Source organism: Ambystoma mexicanum, chromosome 4p (assembly GCF_040938575.1).
Source record: "Ambystoma mexicanum isolate Mex_15411 chromosome 4p, UKY_AmexF1_1, whole genome shotgun sequence".
NCBI classification, from domain to species: domain Eukaryota; kingdom Metazoa; phylum Chordata; class Amphibia; order Caudata; family Ambystomatidae; genus Ambystoma; species Ambystoma mexicanum.
Window position 1 is genome coordinate 1194825295 of NC_090927.1, and position 25129 is coordinate 1194850423.

Here is a 25129-nt window from a genome sequence, read left to right on the forward strand (position 1 = left end):
AATAATCCATCTGGAAATGGTCTGTTTTGTTATCGGTAGTCTCAATTTGTGCCCTGAGTAACCTACGAACAATTGGTCTGCTTGCCTAATCCTAGCAAGTCTGCTGATGTAAAAGCTTAAAGCCCGCCTTGGGTCCAGCCTGTGTAGCCTTTCTTCCTCTTTCCCCTGATGGGGAGGAGGATAGAATGAACGTAAGGTAATTTTCTGAGTGATGTGGAATTCAGAAACCATCTTTGGGAGGAAATTAGGCTTCACCTGTAGGACAACTTTGTCTTTATGAAAAACTGTATGAGGGGGTTTACAAGATAGAGCTTGTAATTCGCTCACCCTTCTAGCAGATGTTAGTGCCACTAATAAGACAGTTTTAAGGGTGAGAAATCTTGGCGAACAAGAGTGGAGTGGTTCGAAAGGAGTACCCATCAGGAAATTTAAGACTAAATTTAAGTCCCATAAGGGAACTTGGAATGGTCTTGGAGGATAGACATTAGTTAATCCCTTTAGACATTGTATTACTAAGGGTAATTTGAAATACGATGGCTCCTCTGCAGTGCGCTTGAAGATCGATAGTGCTGCGAGATAACCCTTGATAGTTCCAACTTGAAGGCCTGAATTTGCCAAATAGAGTAGAAAGGATAACACCGTTGGTGTACCACATGAAAAGGCGTCGATATTCTCTTCTCTACACCAGCTGCAAAATTTGTTCCAACGGCAGCAGTATAAAAACTTTGTTGCTGGCCTTCTGGCCGAAAGCAACACCTCCATGACGTCATCAGGGAGGTCCCAATCCTTGTATCTTTACCTTTTAGAAACCAAGCGTGAAGGTTGAGGGTTCTGATGTCTGGATGGAGAACCTGATCTCCCTTCTGTGAGAGAAAATCTTCCTTGAGTGGAAGGCGAATTGGAGGGCAGATGGACATGTCCAGAAGGTCCGGGTACCACGTTCTCCTGGACCAGTCTGGGGCAATTAGGATCATGGTCCTCCAGAATCTTCTCAACATCCTGATCATTTGAGGAATGACAGGGACTGGTGGAAACGCGTACAGGAGTGGAAACTCCCAGTCCACTACGAACGCGTCCCCTAGAGCTCCTCTCGGGGGAAATTCCCTTGAACAAAACAGATCACACTTCCTGTTGGTACTGGTGGCGAACAGATCCACTTGAGCGGTTCCCCAAAGGGTGAAGATCTCCTGAAGGACTTCCTGAGCTAGTTCCCACTCGTGGGAGACTGTGCCCTGCCTGCTCAGAGCGTCCGCCGTCAAGTTCTTCTCTCCGGCTAGGTGAACTGCCGATAGAGAGATTCCTTCTTGAATTGCCCAAAACCAGAGCTGCATTGCCTCTCAGCACAGTGCAGTGATCCCACGCCTCCTCTTTTGTTGAGGTAGTGCATGGCCACTGTGTCTTTCATCATTATCAGGACATTTCTTCCCCGTACTGATGGCAGGAAAGCTTTCCGCGCTAGTCTGATCGCTCTCAGCTCCAATAGGTTGATGTGTTTGGTTTGGTTTGGTTTATTATTTATAATGTGCATCATACCCGGGGGTAACAGGGCGCAGCAGTTACAAGTATATGCGAAGCTTGGTTACACAAAATTATACAGGATACATACAAGTAAAAAATTATGTACAAATAGAACATATTTACAAACATGGTGTGCAGTAGGAGAGTATATGGACACAGGGATTTATATACAAAATAGAGTCTAGAGAAGCGTTAATTACAGCTGTTGTTGTCATGGCAGTAAGCAGGTGGTTAGGAGTGCTGGTTGTTGGATTTTAGCCATATGATGGTGTTGGCTCTAAACTTGTGGTACGTTTGATCTATTCTTAGGCTGGGAGGCAGGGTGTTCCATAATTTGGACGCTTTCACCAAGAAGCTGTTACATCCAATTGTGGACCATTTGAAACTAGGTATAACAAGACGATCTTTATTGACAAGTCTTACTGGTCTAGTTGAAGTTTTCTTGTGAAATCTCTCAGCCAGGTAGATGGGTGCGGCATTGTTGAGGGATTTGTATGTCAGCGATAAGGTTTTTAGGATGACTTTGTCATGGGTTGGGAGCCAGTTATTCTGTCGGCTAGTCTCGGAAATATGGTCTCTTCTGGAAATGCCTAGAGCTGCTCGAAGGGCATTACTTTGTAGGATTTGGATTCTTTTAATGATGGCTTTGGATGATCCTAGGTATAGGGCATTACAGTAGTCCAGGCGTGAAAGGATGAGGGCTCTGGCTAGGGTAAAGCAACTGCTTTCCGAGAGGAATGGCTTGCCAGTGCATATCAGTTTGCACGTGTAGGCTGTGGAAGATGCTAAGGAGTTGACCTGTTTAGTGAATGAGAGGAGAGAGTCGAGGTAGAAACCAAGTGTTTTTACCTCGTGCTCTACTTTTATGGTGTTGCCATCAATTATAAATGATGAGTATTTGGGACCTAATTTTTTTAAGTTAGGCTGGGTGCCCAGGATAATGAGTACAGTTTTATCATCATTCAGGCATAGACCGTGTGTGGCCACCCATGCCTGGATGATGATATACACTCTATTCACCAAGGCCAAATCCTTTTCATAATCCCCAGAAAGCGGGAGGAGGATCTGGGTATCATCTGCATAATTAGTGTAGGTGATACCGAGATGATCCAGATCATCGAAGAGGGGCTTAGTGAAAATGTTATAGAGTGTAGGAGAGACACAAGATCCCTGGGGCACACCGCAGGTCATGGGTATGGGGTCTGCGGCAGCTAGCGGCGAGAAGACCCTCATTGTTCTGCCATTTAAAAATGATCTAATCCAGGTAACGGCTTCCTTCGAGAAGTGTGCTGCCGTATTTAGATGGTTGCAGAGGATGGTTTGGTCGACTAGATCGAAGGAAGCTGAGAGATCTAGGAGGAGGAGTAGTGCTGATTTCCCACTGTCTTTGAGCTCGTCGATTTGGGTCTTCAAATCGATAAGGGCAGTTTCTGTGCCATGCTGGGGATGGAAACCTGATTGCCTAGCTCCTAGCAAATGTTGTTATTCCAGATGTTTTTGAATTTGAGTGTATGCTACCTAATCCAAGATTTTTAAAAGGAAGGGCACGGTAGTAATGGGTCTATAATTAGTGGGTGTGGATGGGTCGAGGGTAGGTTTTTTTAAGAGTGGGAGTACCCATGATTGTTTAAGGTTGGTGGGAATGATGCCCGTCGTGAAGGACGTATTAATGAGTTTGGTGATGAATGGAGATAGATCACGGGCAGCATCCTTGATAAGCTACGCAGGGCATAGGTCTCCCTGACAATTTGAAAGTTTAAGGGACAGGAGGATTCTTTCCACTTCAAGGATGGAAGCCTTGGTGAAATATGATACGCATGGATTCGTCTCTGCTAGCCTTATCAGTGGTACTGGGGGCAAGGGGATCGTTTAAGGCAATTCTTTTGCATGAGATTTTATTTTGTAGAGTGGCTATTTTATTGACTAGGGCGAATTGGATATCCTCGCACCATTTTTTATCTTTCGTGCAAGTGTTGGGTGGTGCTATTGGAGCCTCTATTTCTTTAAGGATGGTGAACAGTTCCTTTATGTTAGATTTGACATTGGATATGCGTGTGTCAAAGGATGTTCGTTTTGCTAGGCAAATTTCTTTTTTGTATAGGGAGGAGATTTTAGTAAGTTTGAGTTGATTGGCTTCAGAGGGATGTTTAAGCCAAGTAGCCTCACAGTTTCTTTTCTGTTGTCTTAAATTTTTTAAGAGAGGTGTAAACCAATTATTCAGATGAGTTTTCTGCCTACTTGGTCTTAGTTTCGCGGGTGCAATCTGATGCAAGGAAGTGGTCATGATTTTATTAAATTCTTCAACCAATCTCTCAGGGTCAGTGTTGTCATGGAGAGAATTGAGAGTGGGGAGTACCATCGGGATGAGCCTATCCACGGTAATGCTCTTTTTATTTCTGGTTAGTGTAGGTGGAGCCCTGGCGACCGTAGTCGGTGGAGGTTTATTGGTAGAGAGCAAGAAGGACACGAGGTGATGGTCCGTCCAGGCTAATGGAGAGATGGAAAGGATGTTGGCCTGGCAGTTGTGGTATGCAACCCAGTCAAGAATTCTACCTTTCTCAGGATGGGCATCGAGAGACTATTGTGTTTCACCTAATCAAAGCCCCACAGTTCCAAATAATACTGGGGATACCTTGGTTGGGAACACATAATCCTTGTATTGATTGGCGAGAGAAGAGAATAACCTTCCCGGATTGTGCACAAACCTGTTACCCAAAGAAAAATCAGAACGCAGGCCTGGCCACAGTAACCACAGCAGTCTTGCAACTACCTCCAGAATACCAAGAATTTCAGGATGTCTTCCAAAAGGAACAGGCAAACACCTTACCTCCTCACAGATCGTACGATTGTCAAATCGATCTCATACCCGGTGCACAACCCCCTTGTAGCAGGATCTATGCCCTTACGGAACCTGAGAACCTTCACCTAATACAAAACTTAGACCAGTACCTTGCCAATGGCTTTATTCGCCCTTCCAAGTCTCCAGTATCCTCAGCTTTGTTCTTCATGCCAAAAAAGGAAGGTGACCTTAGAACGTGCATAGACTACCGTGCACTAAATCAGACTACGGTAAAAAACCGGTACCCACTGCCTCTGATCCCCAAATTACTAGACCAAGTAAAGTATGTTTGTAGCTACACTAAGTTAGATCTCCGAGGGGCATATCATCTGGTACGTGTAAAGAAAGGCGACAAATGGAAGACGGCCTTTCGCACCAAGTACGGTTTATTCGAGTATCAGGTGATGCCCTTCGGGTTGTGCAAATGCACCAGCAGCCTTCCAGTATTTTATGAACAATGTCTTTCGTGAACTCATTGACGTCTGTGTTGTCGTATACATTGACGATATCCTTGTGTACTCCTCCTCAGAATCAGACCATGTTAAGCATGTACGTGCAGTCCTTGAGAAACTACGCCAGCACAAGTTATATGCAAAAGTGAAAAATGTGTTTTTCATGTTACGGAAGTTGAATTCCTTGGATTTATCTTGACTCCAAAAGGAGTCCGAATGGACTCACGAAATGTGGACGCAATTCACAAGTGGCCATCACCTAGTTCAGTCAAAGGGGTGCAAAGCATGCTCGGATTTGCCAATTTCTACCGCATATTCATTCCGGACTTCTCACATGTTGTACATCCCATCACAGCACTTTTGCGAAAGAACAAACGTTTCTTGTGGACCGAAGAGGCTGAAAAGGCCTTCCAAGAGCTGAAAGCGAAATTCACATCTGCGCCTGTCTTAAAGCATCCACGCCCAGAGCTTCCATACATAGTGGAAACTGATGCATCCAGTTTAGCCATGGGAGCTGTCCTGTCCCAGAAGGATCCCGAAACTGGTCAACTTCACCCAGTGGCATTTTGGTCCAGAAAGTTCTCGGCACCCGAGTTAAACTATGCGGTTACCGATAAAGAGTTATTAGCCATCAAATATGCCTTTAAGGCTTGGCGACACTATCTTCTCGTTGCCAGGCATACCATTACTGTAATCACCGATCACCGGAACTTGAAGTATCTAAAAACAGCCAAAGCCTAATCATCATGCCAACTTCGATGGGCATTGTTCTTTGCCGAATTCGATTTTGTGATAATTTATCGACCAGGCTGTAAAAATGGCAAGGCAGATGCCTTATCCCGAATAGGAATGGAAGAAGCATATGCAAACCCGGAGCCGGTACCTGTAATTTCTGAACAAAGAATTCTTGGCATAACTACTTTACAGACACTAGAAGACATTCATTTAAAAATCCAACAACTCTTCAATCCAGCAGCTCTGCAGGACTGGGTAAAGAAAGGCCCGGATTACTTTGTCATCAATGACCTACCCTAACATCAAGGACGACTATTTCTACCACACAAGGAATTACAGGAACTTGTCATCTCCAATTATCATGATAACCTAATGGAAGGCCCAAAACAGAAGTCAGAAGAAAAAACCAGCTGGCCTTTTACAACCTTTAGATATACCACCTACACCATGGCACACCTTATCTTTAGACTTTATTACTGATCTACCTCCATGTAATGGATTTAACACCATTCTAGTTATCGTGGATCTTTTTTCCAAGATGGCCCACTTTATTCCTTTGAAGGGATTACCTTCTGCTTCAGTCCTGGCCAAGGAGTTCCTCGAAAACATCGTTCGAATACAAGGGTTTCCTTCTGTATTGGTCTCTGACCGAGGTAGTCAATTCATTTCATATTTTTGGAAGAAATGTTGCCAATTGGCGCAAATCGACGTAAGGTTATCAATCAGTCACCATCCCCAGACCGATGGTCAAACGGAGAGGACCAACCAGACCCTTGAACAGTATCTTCGTTGCATGCTTCACCAGACCGAAAGTGATTGGAAAGATATTTTATGGATTTCTGAATATGCATACAATAACTCTGTACATTCAGGAACCGGACAAAGCCCCTTTTATACCATATATGGACACCACCCTCGAACCTCAGAACTCGATTCGCCTCAGCACTTAGAAATGCCTGCATTTAGTCATTTACATTCTACTATTACACAAGCCTTCAAGGAAGCGACAGAACATTTGAAACAAGCAAAAGAGAAATATAAGAAAAATGCTGATCTACATAGAAGCGAAACTCCACAGTACCAAATTGGAGATCAGGTTTGGATAGCTACAAAACACATAGCTCTGGAAGGAACTCGGACTTTTAATCCTAGATATTTGGGACCTTACACCATTAAGGCCATTATCAACCCGATGGCCGTCAAACTGGAATTACCCTCCAATATGCGAATTCATCCTGTCTTTCATGTTTCACTTTTAAAACCAGTTAAACCAGGAACAAGATTAACCAAACCACCAGATCCTATCTTGATAGATGGAGAACCTGAATTCGAGGTGAAAAACCTCCTGGACTCCAAGGTGGTTAAATCAAAACTTTTTTACTTAATTGATTGGAAAGGTTACGGGCCACAGGAAAGGTCATGGGAGCCTAGTGACCACGTTCATGCACCACGATTAGTGAAGAGATTCCATCGGGACTTCCCAGACAAACCAGGACCAAGGGGAGGAATGACTTTAGGAGGGGCCTTGAGGGGGAGTGCTGTCATGATGCATACCCCCGGGCATCCAGACCACGTCCATCAGCCCCGGGAGCAGGCATAATGTTACCTTGAGAAAACCCAGCAACCACTGCTAGGGGCTGTCTGGGTTCAGTCCTGGCGCCTATGGCACCAGGCTCATATGGGACATCAGTCATAGTGCACACTTACCTGATGCAGAACATGCTGCAAGAAGATCCAAGCCCGTGTGAGGCCTGGAAGGGACTACTTTACCTTACGGACTATTTTGTTACTCTGGTGTGGTCAGGGAGGAATACCTACCTGGGACTATTTTGGAGGCTATTTAAACCACACCCGAAGAGCAGCACATGCTTCGTGTTATTCTGCATCCAGCAGCGTAACGCTCACCGTGCCAGCAGCATCATCCAGCCTTCTGCAACGCCCGTCTCGAACCTGGAGCACCTAGAAAGAAGGAAAGAAGCAAAGATTAGAACAAGAGTATTACCTGATTTCTTACCTGATTCCGGATTCATCGCATCTTCAAACCAGAGGAAAGACTTTGTTTTAAACGCGTCGCATCGCCAGCAGCAGCACTGCGCCAAACTCACCGTTCCACGCAGCATCTCTTCGATCCGGCACTGTCTCTATCTTTACATCGCCGAATCCGGCACCTAAGGGGGACAAGAAACAACAAGGTGAGCAGAGAGAACAGACAGAGACAATCTCTTTAGCCGCTATATGCTTACCTGATTTTACCGCCGGAGGTATAATTCATCAGCACGCCACATCTTCTTATGCCGCACCAGTAAGATAAGGAGAAAGCAGCAAGTTTAACCCGTGGCATTATTCACCAGACAGTGTTGGGTAACACAGACTGTTACCGGAGCGCTTTCAGCTGTCAATCTTCTTATTGGGTCAAAGCTGCAAGATAAAAGAGGAATTGGACAGCAGTGAATTCCAGACATTTTGGCTCTTCGCCAGGATCTTTTGGAGTCAGGATTCGTCTACAACTCTTCCAATATCTTCAAGCCAGTGAAGTAACTGGTCATCAACGCGCCCCTGCGTGCTTCGCAGGATGAAGGGCTCATCCTTCAAGAATATAAGGTGAGATTGCTGAGAGGGCGCTTCAGAGGTGACTAGTGGGGAGGACAGTGGGGGTTGCTATCACGTGAATCCACAAGTGGCTAAACCCATCTCTCCACTTGTAGGAGAATATTTCTACAAGCCAAGCAGACAAGATTAGGAGGGCAGATCCAGTCAGTCATCGCTGCACTATGCATCATGTGGGTGGAGGCCGCAGCAGTCCGGGTCCGACCGATGCCCCTGTGGGAGCCAGGTGAGCGTAACAACCACCCCATAAACTCTATTATCCTTGCCATCAAGGTTCTATAAGGGGTTTCAGCATGTTCCCCTGGGTCTGGTTTGGCAAATTCCACTTCTGGTGAAATGTCCAACCCACTTGCTTCATGTAAGGATTCTTGGAGGTCCTTTAACCTACCTTCCTCAGAGGTAAATTCCTCTGGTACAGGAGTTGCAGATCCCTGCAACTCAAAAGGTCTCCTCTGATCTGAATTCTCCCCTTCTTCATAAATAGATGCTAAAGCTCTGGAATGATCAAATCTTGGAAATGGTATAAATCCCATTTCCAGAGCAGAAGGGACCACATTCGTCATAATTGGCTGAGAAAACGTTGACGTCGTCGACGCGGAAGTTAAAGGCTTCGAAGCCATCGAAAAAGGCGTCAAGAAAATTGGTAGAGGCCTCGAGGAACTCGAGAGCATTGGAATTCTACTCGAGGTTGTCGACGACATTCTCGTGATCGAGGCTCTGGGTATGGCCACTGGCTGTGAGGTGGCCGTGGGTTTGTCTTTTCTCAGTGTCGACGAAGACGGCGTCGAATCGACTGACCTGTGCGTCGAAGAACCCTTCGATAATGGCGTCGAAGACGCAGATCTATGCGTCGAAGGGATCTTCGACGACGGCGTCGAGGACGCGACCTTGCCTTTACTCGAGGGTTCGTGACGCTCTCGAGTAGCTTCTTTCGCCGGGTGTTGCGACTCGGAGCGGTTTGATTTTTTGGGTCTTTCACCCAGGGTATCACCCTCAGCAGTCTTCAAGGGGGTCCAGACCGCTTTCTCGAAGACGCTAAGCATCTTTTTCCTGAATTCCTCCCACTCAGCCTGAGAGTTATGTTTTGTGGGGCAGGAGACCCTTTTCGGGGAAACGGAAGAAGAAGAAGACGAGGAAGGGGATCTTCGATGTCTCTTTTTTGAATGCTTAGATCTCGAAGAGTGATGGTAACTGCTTTGAGACCTAGAACGAGAACTTGTGATGGCGAGGAGACGAATGTCTCGACTCCGCCAAGGAAACTTTCGAATAAGTTTTAACTGCCTTACCTCTCTCGAGCTTCCCCTTACGCTCCTTCAAGGCTTTCGCCGTCATGGACATGCAGTCCTCGCACTCCGAACAATGGTGCCCGACTCCCAGGCACCACAAACAGATCCTGTGAGGATCCGTCAACAACATTTTATTTCCACAGTCTCGACATTTTTTGAAGCCGGACTGTGGAGTCGTCGGTTCAGATGAGGAAGCCATCGAGTACAAGTCGGTATTCTCGAGGAATAATGAAGTATATTTGACTGAAGAACTGAGCAACGATATTCAGAGGCCCCACGAAGCGCAGAAAAACGGAACTGAGCAACGGACGCTGCGCGCGGCTATTTATGGGCATGGTGACATCGGCGCCAATACGGTGGCTGTCGAGGGACACCAACTCGACGGACGTCGATGCGCAGCGCCCTCTACTGAGAAAAATGTTTCCGTGGCCAGCAAGCTGTAGACGAAGTATCAAAGATAAGGAATACGTCGGAGGACACAATCCCTTTGAATGATTTTTTACTACGGCCAACCCATGAGGAACATTTTGCCATCAGCAAATTGACTCCTTTAAACAAGGCCAAAAAACATGTATTTTTAGCAAAATTTAATACCTTGTTCATCAGGGAGACAGTGGGCCTCATTACACGGTAGGCGGTAACCATGGCGCTGTTAGCGCCATGGTTGCCGCCGGTATTTTACTGTGTCCACCTTGGTGGATGGCAGAATTACCACCCTACTCCAAGGTGAGCGGGGCGGTAATTCCCCATTCACCAAGGCACTTCCCCATTCCCATTTTTGCCCCCATAGGGCATAATGGGGAAGGAGCTAATTACGGTACCGCAAATTGCGGTACCTTAATTAGCACCGAGGTCCCTTTGCGGCACCCTACTTTAACGGCTGGTAAAACTAGCCGTTAAGGTCGGGTCCCCGCAAAGGGAACTCGCAGTAAGGCGGTAAGGGTTTACCGGTACCGGTGCCCTTACCGGTACCGGTAAACCCTTACCGCCTAACGTGTAATGAGGCCCAGTATCTTCCACTGCATTCAGCTTCAGCCTACGGACATTGGTTAAAACCACGACAAGAGTCTGTGGTGGTAGATTTAAAACAAAGCCATCTTCTTTAGGTATAGTGAAAAGATCAGGCTTAGGGCAGGCCTCCTGTGGGTGAGGCCCTCGCCCACCCAGTTCACATAGGTGAAGCTCCAAACTTAGCACCTTGCGAGCATGTCTTGAATTTGACCGTGCTCTTAGTACCAGGTTGGATTGGATCAAAATAAAGTCTTTGTGGTGTTATCCACTGGAATTTCAGTACCATATAGGCAATATCAGCATACTTTGGACTGCTCCTCCTATGCTTGCTAAACAATGCACTGCCCTCAGAGTTATCGTGCTTGGCAATAGGCATAGGGGCATGCACGTTCAAATTAGCAGCCAGCTTCCCTTTATTATTGGGAGCAGTCGGAATCATGATCTTGTGCTCATCTTTCTCATGAGCAGGGTCATTATGGCTATGGGGTATTTTACTAGGTTTGGAAAGTTGTAATACTGTATCCATCTTGGGTTTAAGCCTCAGGAGACCCTCTTGGATGTTAAGAACCTGCATTTCCATGATAGCTAGACGTTTTCCAAAAGCACACTCGGGATACGTTTCCTTCAAATTGGACAGGGTGCCAGAGTTATTATTATCTCTGTCACCTACTCCCTGATGATGTGGCGCATACACCCCTGACCGTGCTCTTAGTGTTTCCAACCAGGTGTAGGCACAGGTATACTGTGATAGGTTGTCAACCTGTCACAGTATAGCCTCAAGCTCCTCTGGGATGAGTTCTGGGGACTCCTTCTATCTTAGTGATTTTTTCTGCCAACATTATATTTCCCTCCCAGACCCCCACTGCCTTTTTAAGAATGATTCGAGGGTACCAGACCCATTCGCCTTGGAGGTATTTATTTGCTTCCCTGTATGGTGCGGTCATGCTTCTCCGGTGCAGATAGATTTCAGCTTATCACCTAAGCTGGCATTAGCCAATTTTGATTTTTTTTCTTGGCACATAGCCCTAGTACATGCCCTACAGCGCCACTATTGTCTTTAGAGCATGGCTGCAATCCAAGGTATGGGGTTTGTAGAAAGTACAGATGGTTACTATGGAGAAAGTTAAGAAAGTGTGTGTGGGGGTGGGAGGGGTGCAAGCACCAGTAGATACAGGGCATATAAACCCAGACCGGCCTATAGGCAGGGTACAAAGTGCAAACTACTAAAGTGCTGAAGAAAAGAAGGCAAGTACAGAATGCCCTGTTTATGCAGAGTAGAAAAGTGTACAGTGACACAAACGCTCTTTACAGTTGTTTCGAATTTTAAACGTGTGCTGGCAATCTGCTCAAAAGCACCTGCACCGTTTCCTTAAGTATGTTAGCACACATTCTGTATAATTCTTGGAAACTGAACTAAGCGTGGAAGTAGCTAAGCCTAAGCGGATTTGCAAACACTGGTACCCTTGAAACGGCTCACGAGAGATGAGGTGTTCATAATAGTCAATACAATGTAGTAATAGTGCACATTTCAAGTCTAAAAACCATATACACTCGATGCGACCATTATGAAACAACTATGTCTTATATAGTGTTCAACAAGATCACGCAGGTTGCAACAGTACGCGGTACAAGAACCCTTTAACATAACATAACCCAACACAGCACGACATGACATATTTCAATCCCATAAAAATGTGTAGGGATTTTCCTCAGGTATGGTATGGTAATCTTTATTTATAAAGCGCCTATACACAAGGCCAATGTTTCAGGGCACTCAGTGGGAAAAACAACAGTCATTCAGAGCCCTAGAATTTCTGAACGATACAAGTCTGCACAGGCAGAGTAAGTGCATATAATACAGTTAACAGTAGATAACAACAAATAGGTCTGGCAAGGATTCTGCAGTTATTCCAAGTGCATTGAGGAGCCACCATACAAGGATGGGAGGTAGGGAAGATAGGTAGATGATCGTCAAGGCGTGGTACGCTCAGATCGTGCAAGTGCTTAGACGGTACAGGGAAGGGAGGGGGAGAACAAGTGCGGGGGGGAGTCCAAGTGCGCCCAGTCAGTCAGAAACTGGGGTAAGTGCTGAGAGATGCCACACTCACGGGTCATTGGCCAAGTGCAGCAGTGATGTGGTAAGTGCAGGCCCGGATGCTAGTGCGAGAGGACTAGCGAGGGGGCCCAGACCTGTGAGACTCTGAGGTACACCCGGCGGCCAGGTCGCAAACTGTGTGGAAAAGGAGGGGGGAGAGGGATAGAGCGGAGAAAGAGAGGTTAGCAGGGTAGAGGGAGAGAGAAGGAAGAGGAGAAGAGGAATGTCTTAAGGAGTTTCCGGAACTTAAGGAGATCAGGCTCAAGACAGGGGGCGGCAGGGAGGCTATTCCAGAGGGAGGCCCCTGCTGAGGATAAAGATCTCCCTCCAAATCTCTGCTTGGAGAACCGGCTCACTCGCAGAAGGTTGGAGATAGATGAGCGGAGGGCTCAGGAATGACCGTATTTAGGTAGGCATCGTTGCAGATAGGTATGTCCCAGGCCCCAGAAAAGCCTTGTGGACAATGCAGAGGGTCTTGAACTTGATCTTTGCTGCCACGGGGAGCCAGTGGAGGGTTTTCAGCACCGGAGAGATGCAGTCCCTGGGCTTGAGGCCAAGGATAAGTCTTGCGTTTATGTTCTGGATGAGTTGCAGAGGGCGCAAAGCAGAGGCAGGGAGGTTGAGAAAGAGGCTGTTGCAGTAATCCAGCCTTGAGAGAACCAGGGCTCTGGAGACAGTGAGCCACTGGGGGAAGGTATGAAAATGAAGTATACCTCTGAGGAGGTGCAGCTGGTAGTTGACTTTTTAGAAATGTCTGAAATGTGAGTGGAGAAGGAGAGAGTGGAGTCGAAGATGATCCCAAGGTTTTTTGCCTCAAAGGTGGGTGCGGGCGGAGGGCCAAGAGAGGCCGGCCAGAGTGAGAGTGGGAAAGTGGGAGCAGGAGTCCCAATGCAAATTATCTCAGTTTTACTAGCGTATTTTACTCAGGGGCAACAGCGGTTGTGTTTTGTACAAAATCGTGATTGGTTACCAATAATAAAATCAACCAAAATAGTGTATTTAATTACATATAATCAGGAGCCACGAACTGATTGCCAATTCAACTTGAGAGACTGCGAATTGTCTTTTACCAAACTGTAAAATTGAGGAATATCACTTAGGCAGTGCAAAAAATATTCTTCTGCAGCATCAAACACAAACCCCCTCAAATGAAGGCTGCCCACCTTTATAAAGACAGGAAGCAGCACACATGTGTACCTGATTAGTGATGAATAGAAAGATAAAGTGGATGAGATTGAGTTAAACCAAAATAAGTATACATATCACGCAGCTCACACAGGAGACATATGAACATGTGCAGAACAATTAGCCCACTATGTGGTCTGTAGCAGAAACAAACATATTTCAATAAAGCGCCCCTGCATTATACCCAGTCATGGATATAAACAATTCAAAGGCGCTTACTTGGTGTGCTCGGAACCTGCCAACATTGTCCATTCCATGCAGGAGACACAGAATGATTGTGGGAATTCTGCAAATTTCCTAATAATGAGTTTTTTTTCTCCATATATTTAAGCCTCCTGATGACGATCAGTGTTGATCGCAACATGCGCATGTATAAGCTGTTACAGTAAATAAATGTTGCCTCTCAAGAAATATACATGTGATATTTTTTCAAAATTAACATTTAAAAATCTTCAAGAAAGTCTGACAAGCAAATATACCACATTAAAGATTATTGGAATTGCTAAAAAGAGTTAAGTATTCTTTGAAAGCAGGGTGTAATGCCACTGGAGAAAATTCTGTCTCGTTGTTCAGCAGGTTTGCTGTTTTCTGTAAGGAATGCAGGGTACACTAGTCCGGTCCTGCTTTTAAGTTTGCATTCTGGTTTTTAGAATTCAAGGTTTAAAATGGGGCAATCCACGACTACAAAGCATAGATTGCAAAGTTAAAACTAGGAATTGTGTAGCATCTCCCCAATTGGAATGGAGAATGTTGGCATGTATGGTTTACATTCACCAATTAGAAAATTCTATTGAGATTCCCACCATTTCAACCCCATCCTTGAGCAAATACATGTTGGCAAAAGGGATTGTGTAAATTGGGATGTGGCATAAAAAAGTTAAAAAAGGGTTGAACAAAGAGGACGAGGCATGTTAAAGGGAGAGTAGGTAAGGGGCCTTGAAGAGGTGGCAAGGGCTTGCCACATCTTTAAAAAATATTTAAAACATAATCATTCTTTAAAAAAACATGAAGTGCAAATTTAGCTAGTTCTAATTAAAGGGCAATTCAAATGTATGACATATAACCAGTGTAAATGCTTTGGATTCCTATGGCATGCTCCAGCTTTTAGCAACTGCTAACAGCTTCAGATTCCATAGTGGCCGCCAACCTCCCTCACTAATGTGGCAGAGAGTGAGGGGGTAGATCCTATTAAGAGAGATGGAGTTGAGTGTTGTGCATTAGATCTACATTACTCCAACCAGCATCAAAGAAATACATTGTTTTGAAAGTTTCCTGAACAAGAAATAAACATTTTTATAAACAGAGAAAAAAACTTTAAGTGACCCAATCCAATATGGAAGTCCAATTCATGGCCCCATCAGCAGGCAATGCACCACATTCCTGACCCTGTGTGTTTTTGATGCAAATGTAAGGCAAATAGCTTTCGAGTAAACAACACACCACTTGGTGGATGCCCCCCTCAAAAATATGGGATCAACTAAACCATGATTTATTGAAACAGTCGATATATACAGATGAATAATAGGGTAACATATGGTAGACATTAAATGGATCCAGCCAGAACGTTAGTAACCTGAACTATGCCTGTGTGACAGGGATCCCAATGTTTCTCCTCTCAACAGCAAACCGAGGAATACCCAGCAAAGCTGTAAGACTTGATGGTGCAATGGGCCCATGATTCCCTCAAGCGATATAAAGCTCCCTTCGTATGTCTCTGGCTGTCTATCTGCCTCCAAAAACTATCCAAAGCATCAGTTAAACTTTATTGGATAAAACTAGCAGATAGTAGTCTCCCTTTCTCTTTCCTCATAGACCCATGAAAGCAGGCAACTGGAATGTGCAATATTTAATGCTACGGGGTGCATCCTTGCTTTGTACAGAAGACTGTTACTAAGGCTACCACTGCCCTCTATCTCTGGGTGCCTAATATCTTCATAATTATAGGAATGACTCCAAAATACATTGCGGGAAAAAGGGCTTTGACAGAGAGTAAATGCACTTTGCCAGAAAAGGAAGTTTATTGCATGCTGTCAGACTGAAGGAGTAAGTCAGTCTCGTGAAGGTGAAAACTAACAGTTCCTTCCAGTGCTCAACAAAGTTGCAGTTTTATAACACATTTGAACAATTTACATAATCACACATATTCTGTTACAAAGGCATCAGTCAAAACCCTGTCGGCTATCCCTGTACAAGGAAATCTAATTCCCCTATGTTATTATACCCCATTGGACACATTGACAAAACACAATCCCCTTCCCCACATTCGTTCTTTCCATAATCAGTAATGACATTCTAAACATAATCTCCTTATTATCCCAAAACAATTCAATGTATGACCATTTGGTAGAAAACTTTTAACCCAGTATGTGATGTGCAAGGCTTTTACAAGAATACTTCAAACAAGAAGAGGGAGAGAAACAAACAACCATGTTATTACACAATTATTAAACATCTTATCATCCCAGAGGAGCTGGCGTCCCATGTTTACTCCTTCTGCATTCCTACACATTACCTTACTTGTGACTACCATCTCAGATCATACTGCCTGCAGTACACATCCTACTTATCTTCCTAAGAGCCCAAACAAAACCCATAAAACACTGGCAAACTCTGCCCTCCAGTGCCCCCCCATGTGTTTTATTAACTATCCCCAATTCGACTCACCATTTGGCCGGACTTAACAACAAGACTCTGTGCTTTCAAGAAGATGTGTTCCCCATATCCACAACCCCATCTAATCGTAAACACACTATGCAATGGCACTTCATTTAATCTTGACCTCAAGTAAAATTTGATGCTATCGCCAACTTCCCAAATGAGGTTTGCTTCATCCCTCCTTCCTTGACCTGGTCATTCAACCCTTCAGGCATGCAAAGTTCACATCCGCAAAGCAAACTCTCTGTGGTCTACATGAAACCCAACTGTGGGATAACGGTGATCTAAAATGTTTCCTTGTACTCGCAGCGAAAGCCATATTCCCCTAATATCTCAGAAAATGTCTCCCATCTAAACCATTATCGAACTGCACATGTACATTGTTCAGGACTACCACACCCTTCACAGTAGATTTCCCCCACAAACTTCCCTTTCTCACATGCAAAAAGCTCCTCGCTTCACACGTGTAGCACTGCAAATTGTACATTGCACAATTACATTGTGTCCCTACGACTTCTCTTATATTACTTTGTGATGAAAACCAAAAGTGTATCCAAACTAAACACAAAGTAACACTATAGTAACATTTATCCCAATCCATTTACCTGCACTGAGCACATGTTAAATTGCAACATTGCATCAACATCGCGTCTAACCATACCATACCATTGTTCTAATCTGACATGCGCAATGTGAACCTCTTCCTACGTTGTGACATGGCACATGCATCCCAACAAAATCATTATGAAAGGAGAGAAGCATGATGCAGCCTAGGTCCCATAATTGAAGAAATTACCCATCAATTGCCTCTGCCTCTTGATTTGGTCTCCAACTGAAAAACTCTGAACTTGTGCATTGAGTCACAAATCAATGGTCCCCACTGCCTCTGAATCTATAGCAACACTTCCAATGTATGCACCAGTTGTGCGGGTCTTCCCAGTACCACATGGACCAGCCTGCCATTACAGGGCGTGGCCCCAGAATTAACCCTACTTGAACCTTAATACACCATGGGCAGCAAAAGTCCCAAAATAACCTTGCTTGGTCAGATAGGATACCAAATTTTTCTTTTTGGTGTACCTTACTGCTGTCAAATGGTATATTTGCAACCAAATTACACAGTGAAGATGATTGTTCCCAAAACTCTGAACAGAAAAGAATCCTCTAAGAATCAGCTGAAATGCACCTTTGACTCCTGTCTCGACCACCTTCTGCCAGTCAAAGGCACCTCGACCCCCTTCTGCCAGTGAAAGGCAAATCGTATCAGCCCCCTCCTTTCAGCCTAGAAGACTTAGAACCAAATCTATGTAATTGTATCTTTTTTTAAGGTGGCTGTTCTTGAGTTTCTCTAATGCCTTTCAATATGAGGGCCCTAGGAAGATTGCCAGAATGGAGGCTAACAGGAGCCCTGAGTAAGTGTCTCTGAGATTGATCAAAACAAACCACAGTTATTTGCTGGTGGTCAATATCATTGATGGAGTAACCAGCATTCCTCCATCTACCTAAGGATTCTGAAGTGTCCACATAATCCTTGGTATAGATAAGGGTCTTTAAAATTCCCTTTCTAGGTTGCATTTTCTGTCTCTCAATGCCAGCCTAATGTTAAAAAATGCCACTCTCTTGACTCATTTGCTGTTCCCTTAACTCATTTACATATCTGGATTCACTAATCCTCTGTTTGGGGCTTCTCTCATTTCCTCTCCTGTCCACTCCTGACATACTAAGTGAGCCCCTCCCCTTCCCCTGTCACCTAAATGTCTTTATATCCCTCTGAATCTGACAGGGAAATCAAGTCTTCTTGTGAATCTGGGTGAATTTGGGAAAAGAAATGGCTTGTCTGGCACCGCCTATATCCTGACTATGGCTAAGCGTGCAAAAACCACCAGTATAAGTTTGAGAAGGTCTGGTCATTGGAGAATTAGTCTCAGGGTTTGGGGATAAACTCCCTGCTTCCTGTGGAAGTGTAGCTGTCTGCATGTTTTAGATTGTGAGTCTCAATCCAGCATTATGATCAATTACAATTATCATCAGTTGTTCACCTTTTTATGCTGTTGCCTATTTTCATTTAAACTAGCGTGGCGAGTCCCAAATGCTCCGGTTTTGGAAGCCAATTTTTCTTTCACATTCTGTTACTCTTCCTGCAAAGAATATTTTTCTTTCTTGTGAATATGAATTTTCTCTGCCTCATGGCTGGTAGTCTACCTGCTAGCTATCTCTTTCTTCAGCTGCTGAATCCCTGACAAGTCATCAAGATCTTTCATTACTGTTTCTAGATTTTCAATGTTTCATTTGATTCGGTTATTTTCATTAATTCTTCTGCAGCCACCTTACATTGATGACCCTGTGCTTGTGCCTGTGTAATTTGTAAGGTGAACTTTTATATTAGGATATAGCGGATCAAGCTCAGTCTGTGAATCAACCCCCTTCACAATGAGTTTCACATTTGTCTCTCTGTTCTCTTTCAATTTGATTTTTATATTCACCATATCAGGAAATAAGCCATTGATATAAGAAATTTGATCAGTTATTTTGGCCTTTAATTAATCACATATCTGTAGACACTGGCTATGACTGCCATTAGTATTTTAAATTTCTCTCTCTAAGCATTGTTTGGTTTCTCTAAACACTTTAATTTAATTCTGTATTTCCTCTATAACACTGTGTTATTTTTGTATACACAAATGATAATCACCCAGAGATCCATTCAACTTTCTGATCCAACACTGACTATTAGCTTGTTTAATGAGTATGCGTTCTCCTGAGGATTTGGGGGGATTTCTGTAGGTTTCTCTGAACACTTTCATTTCATTCTGTATTTCCTCTATAACACTGTGTTGTTTTTGTATACACAAATGCTAATCACCCAGAGATCCATTCAACTTTCTGATTCAACACTGACTATTAGCTTGTTTAATGAGTATGCGTTCTCCTGAGGATTTGGGGGGATTTTCTGTAGGTTGATGCAAAGAGTGTACATTCCCAGCCAACCTGTTCTCCATCATCTTAAGGTGAAATAAAGGTGAATAGAAAAGTTAATGATGTATCGCTTTTGCTCCTGGAGGTCAAGATTCTGTAAGGCATCATATAGTGTGCCTTCTTATGCCCAAATATCTGTCCCCACATTTTCAACAATATTTTTCATATCATCTTTCCATGACTGGAGATCCTGCACTGACCATTTCCCATGAAGGAACATATCTGGTTAGTACACTATCAAAAGCAACTTCCAGATCAGCCCTGACATCCTGTGGTGTCATGGCCAGATTGTATATCTGATTACAATTATTATTTAATATATACCTCAATCCCTAATCTCCAAATAAAATAAGATATCCACCTAAATTTTTGTTCTATATTTTATTTTGAAATCCAGACTTTTTCAACCTTCAATTCCACAAATGTCTATTCACAATCACTACCTGTATACTCTTATGAGACTATGGAATAGGGACCATCTAATTCCATGCACTAACACTGCTTCACAAACATGTGTGATATTGGGCACATTTTGAATTACTCAATGCAGGAGTGCTTTGACATCAGTGATGTCATCCACCTAATGTCCCGGCACAACAAGCCCCCAATTTCTCTAATGTATACTCTGATTAATACTTTGATCTCATGCCCCCTAATACACAGACCCATCCCAAAATTCTGTGCAAGTAATGGGCTTGTTGCTGAAAACACAGATTTATTTAAATAGAGGATTCAAATGTGGTCCCCAAACTTACTGCAGGGAGAGTCACCACAGTGTTACTCAATAATAGGCAGCTTGTCTACAGAAAATGAAATTAACCTGCCTGCATGAATCTCAACATTTCTAACACACATGCATTCATGTCCATGAACAGATCTCTATATATCTTACATTCTGAATGGTACTAGACATTCTAGTTGTACCTTTACCGCCCGTTGGACAGTGTATCAGAATCTTTGATTTCACAACAAGTCTCCAAATTACACATATTGTCACAGTTACAAATGAATCAATGAATTGTGCTTTCCGCAATAGCACAGCAATGTATAGACGCAGAGGACTGTTTTATTTCTCACATTTCCCATGTAGACCCACTGCTGTGGGCTGCTAACATGTGTGTGCAGTTTAAAATAGGCTCAAAATAATGTTCATTATAAGTCTGTAGGTTTTGAGTTAGATAAGTAGTGTTATAAATGTAGAATGCACAGACTATTTTGAATCACAACCCAACCTGAACAAATATTTTCAGATTGTATTGAACAAATATAAATACCCCTACCCTTTCGAATCACATATGAAACTCACTGTGCAATTTCAAAATGAGTGGTTACATGGATTCACATTCTCACGATTTTTATTGGAATAGAAAAGACTCCTTTAACTTTGCTCTCATCTCCCATTCCTTATTAAATAGCTATGGTAATCGTAGGATACAAATTTATAAATATGTCTTCATTAGGCTTTTCTATGGATGTCATCATCTCACAGCCCAATGTAAACTATTTCTGTGAAAACACTTTGGGTATCATTTAATAAATGTATGATTTATAAAGAGCGGCGCGCTGAATGGATAGAAGTGCTTTCTATATCACTGCACACACAACTCATAAAGGTATTCTAAATTGGATTGAGTTGACATCTCACTTAATTTTGCATGCAGTCTGATTACACTGTTTATTTACCTTTAAAATAAATGTATTTTGATAATCCTTCCAAAAACCACCACCCCCTTTTTGGGACTTAGCAGGAAATTAGTTTTAGAGAGCATCTAATTTCTTTTGAGGAAATCTCAGGCTCACTTTTGATTAGTCTTTATACGCATGAAATGGAGCTAGAAGAATCCCTCATGTGATCCCAGGGGAATCTCCTTCATTATCAAGTTCCCTTCTTCGGGTTCCCTGTGGACAGGAATCATTCCCTGAAACAGGAATTTCCCTTCCTCGGCCATTAAACTGGTCCATCCTATAGGAACAGGTTGTGTTCTTTCCTGCAGCTTATACCACTTTCAGAATCCCCTCCTCTGTGCTCACACTATTTTAAAGTGTCCAAATTCCAACACATATGTTATAATTATGGCGTATAATTTGATTGCAAGATCCTTCCTTTGGCTTACCCAACAGCCAGGCACTTCCATTGAATACATACCCCCATCTTAATTGGCTGTTAATTATTTCTATATTTGTGGTCAGAAAATGGTGGGTGTCAAAACTATTCCTAAATACATTACATGCTAAACAATTTGTCTTTTAAAATACGGGGTGCAAACATGCAAACACAATGAAACCAAGATTATTAGAATCTGTGCTTGTAGATGCACACTTTCATATGTGGCATATTGCTTCATAAAGGTATTCATTTTTCCAATTGTATTAATTATTCAAAATCTTAGACAATGTGAATTAGGTGTAACAGTGAAGAGGTCATTCTTAGCTTTGCAGTGCACCCTTTGGTTTTTCTCTAATTTAGATAGCTAGACAATTATGAACATCATTAAGTTCTCCAGGCAAAGGTAAATATTTGAATCATGCCTTGCATTTAAATTGTGGGCTATGGTCCTCTGCTTCTGCACATAATTTTATGTACACAAAACTAGCTAATGGAATTAGGGAGTGATTAATTTGAATTAAGAGGACAGGTCCTTTTGTTCTCACTGCATTAGCCCAACAAACATGCTGGGGTTTCTGATGATGGATGTTTCAACATGTCATTTTAAGAGCAATTAAATTTTTTGAACCTAGCAATAAAAACTGATTTTTACTAACAGATGTTAATCTCTACATAGACTGTGAATCCTTTTTTCATGGTATATTAGAGAATGTGTCTAACATTCTCCCCTGACAGACTCCCAAAAGTGGGAGGGCTCTTTTGCTCTAAGTTGAGTCCCAGGTCAACTTGACGTCAGCAGAATTTCATCCTGAATGAAGTACCAATGTAACTCAAACCAACACAACAGAATTGCTGCTTTTTTTCGCCATATTAGACTGTAGGATACTATTTATTCCACTATATCACTATAAGGTCTGCAAAATCTGACAATTGGTAGAGAAATAAAACATTACATTAAAAGACTCAGAATAAATGCTGTTTCCGTTCCTTCATTTGATTTACTGTAGGAAATGCATGTGCATGCCACTCAAAACACTTGACAACATGATACGACTAGAAATGGTTCCTTTTAAAATGTCTCTAACATAGAGTGGCCCTCATTAGGACCCTGGCGCTAACTGTTTTACGGCGCCGTAAAAGGCTGCGGCACCGTTAAACACTTAGCGCCTTACTACGAGGTCCCTTTGCGGGACCCGACTTGAACGGCTGGTCCAGACCAGCCGTTAAAGTAGGGACCCGCAAAGGGACCTTGGTGCTAAGTATGGTATCGCAATTTGCGGTATCATACTTAGCACCTTCCCCAGTCCCATTGAGCCCTATGGGGCAAAAATGGGAATGGGGAAGGGCCAATGTTCAATGGGGAATTACCGCCCCGCCAACCTTGGAATGGGGTGGTAATTCCCCATTGAACATTGGCAGACTTGTTACGATACCGGCACCAACCATGGTGCTAATAGCGCCATGGTTTAGCGCCACTATCGTAATGAGGCCCAATGTGTTCGCCAGCTAACAAGAATATGTTGGACAGATTCTGGCCTCGTAATACTTTCAGAAATGAAACTCCATTTTAAAGTGGTGCATTCTGCATCTCCTATTTCCTTGATATTGATAGAAACCCAGTCTTTCAGGGGAATATACTCAAAGGTCCAATGTGTCAAGTGTTGTTGCTCACATGTACAGGAGAGTACCTGCTTCCCATAGGTTCATTCTTGTCATGGTAGCAAGTAAGAGGTGAAAATCATAACTCTTTATTTGTATGTATATACAGGCAGGAACAATGCTCCTTTGATCATAAGAGAATGCACAATAGATAAGAAATCAGATTTGATGGGAAGCAGTGAGCTTCTTAAAATGGGTCAGTTTGAGTGACATTCTGACTAGGTTGTGGAGGGGAGCAAATGGAACAGTCACCAGGGACAATACATGGGTGGACATACAAAGATTAAGGACAGCCAAGATTAGACATTTTTAAGTGCAGGTAGGTGGTACGACAGCTGTGTGAGGGATGTGACCATGATGGATGAAGCGTTAGAATGAAGGCAGAGAATGTGAGGGACACAGGCAGATTAGAGGCAAGGGAAACATGTTAGCTTGAAGGCCTGACAAGAGTAAGGTTAAGGGAATAACTCAGAGACAAGTATGTAGGCTTTTAGCTTGTTTTTTTAACAAATTTGTGTGGACTGTTTCTCGGATGTCCGGAGAAGGCAATTCCATGCAAGTGAGAAAAAGCAGAAGTGAGAGGAAGCACATGGAGGGCAAGGTGCCACAAGGGTAGTTGAGGAGACAGAGCAGAGAACATGAGAAGGCTTGTATAGTTGGATAGAGGAGGATAGATACAGTGGTGCGATTCCATGGATAGATTTATAAAGCAGGAGAAGACATTTAAATCTGGCCCTGTTTTGCATCAGCAGCCGTTCAACCTGCGGATGGTACAGGGAAGTAAGTTTGAAGTGAGGGAGTTCAAAGAAAGTCCTAGTATTGAAGTTAATGATCTTGTCGAGAGCACAGAAAGTCTTTTTGGGGAGAACAAAGAGGAGTCCAGTTTAGAGAAGACACGAGTTGTGAAGAGATGCTTGGCGGTGTTGAAAGGAAGGAGGTGCCTGAAAGTAGAAAGCTGTGAGAGGGGTCTTACCTCACTCTGAGGTTTCTATCTGAAGAATAGTAGGAGAGACTTGTTAAAGTTATTTCACATAATACCACCTGATAACGAACATTGGTCTAAGCGCATTCGCATCGTACTGAAAATTGCATTTGAATGAACCTGAATAAAGCCGAATACTACGCCATTTTAGAATCTTGATTAACCTCTGTTTTCTGCTCATGTTAAACTGTGTTTTCGGCTCCAGCAGAGAAAAATGAACTTTGCACTGTGTCAATGCAGATAAACATGTTGTGGCTGCTTACGGTGGATTGTTTGTCCTGCACTAAGAGCTAAATTAGAGTTGAACTGAACAGTAATTTAGATGTTGTCTGTACCAATAGCATCATCCTCGTTCAAACAGTGGAACAGAATGTTGAATAGCTGAAACAGTGTGCCTTCGCAGAAATCTGTGTGTAACGCTCACCTGGTATCCACAGGGTCGTCACTCAGCCTGTTCTGACCTCTTACGACCTCAAACCCTTCCCTGGAGTCTACTCGACTGGAGACTGGGCCTGAAACACAGGATTGCTAGAGTTTAACTCCCTATTGTCTCTTTGTGCTTGGACACCTTCTTCCCCGGGGTCCAACCCTTCCCTTTGATCCACAGCTCACCTTGTTTTCTTGGAAAGTGTGCTCTCTGTCCTGCTTTCAGCGCAGGGGCGCGTTGATTGATACGGGCTCGTTGCTGCCTAGTTACTTCACTGGCAAGAGTCCGACAGGTAAGTATAATGAGTCTTTTCAACAGTTCTCTAACTTTGTTCCTTTCCTTCCTTAGATGATGGCCGGCGTCCGGGGATGGCGACGTGCTGCTGAGATGAGTAGCACTGAAGGTGAGTGAGAGCGCGATGCGCGAGGCAACCCTTTTGTATTTGTATTGAACTGAGTTCTTTCTCTGTGTCTTTTAGGTGCTGCAACGTTTTCAGCGTGGATGCCGGTTATGAAGAAGAAATGCGGTGAGTGAGCGCGGTATGCAGCGCCGCTAGATGTTTCCATGATAACCTGGAATGTCTTTTCCCTCTTGC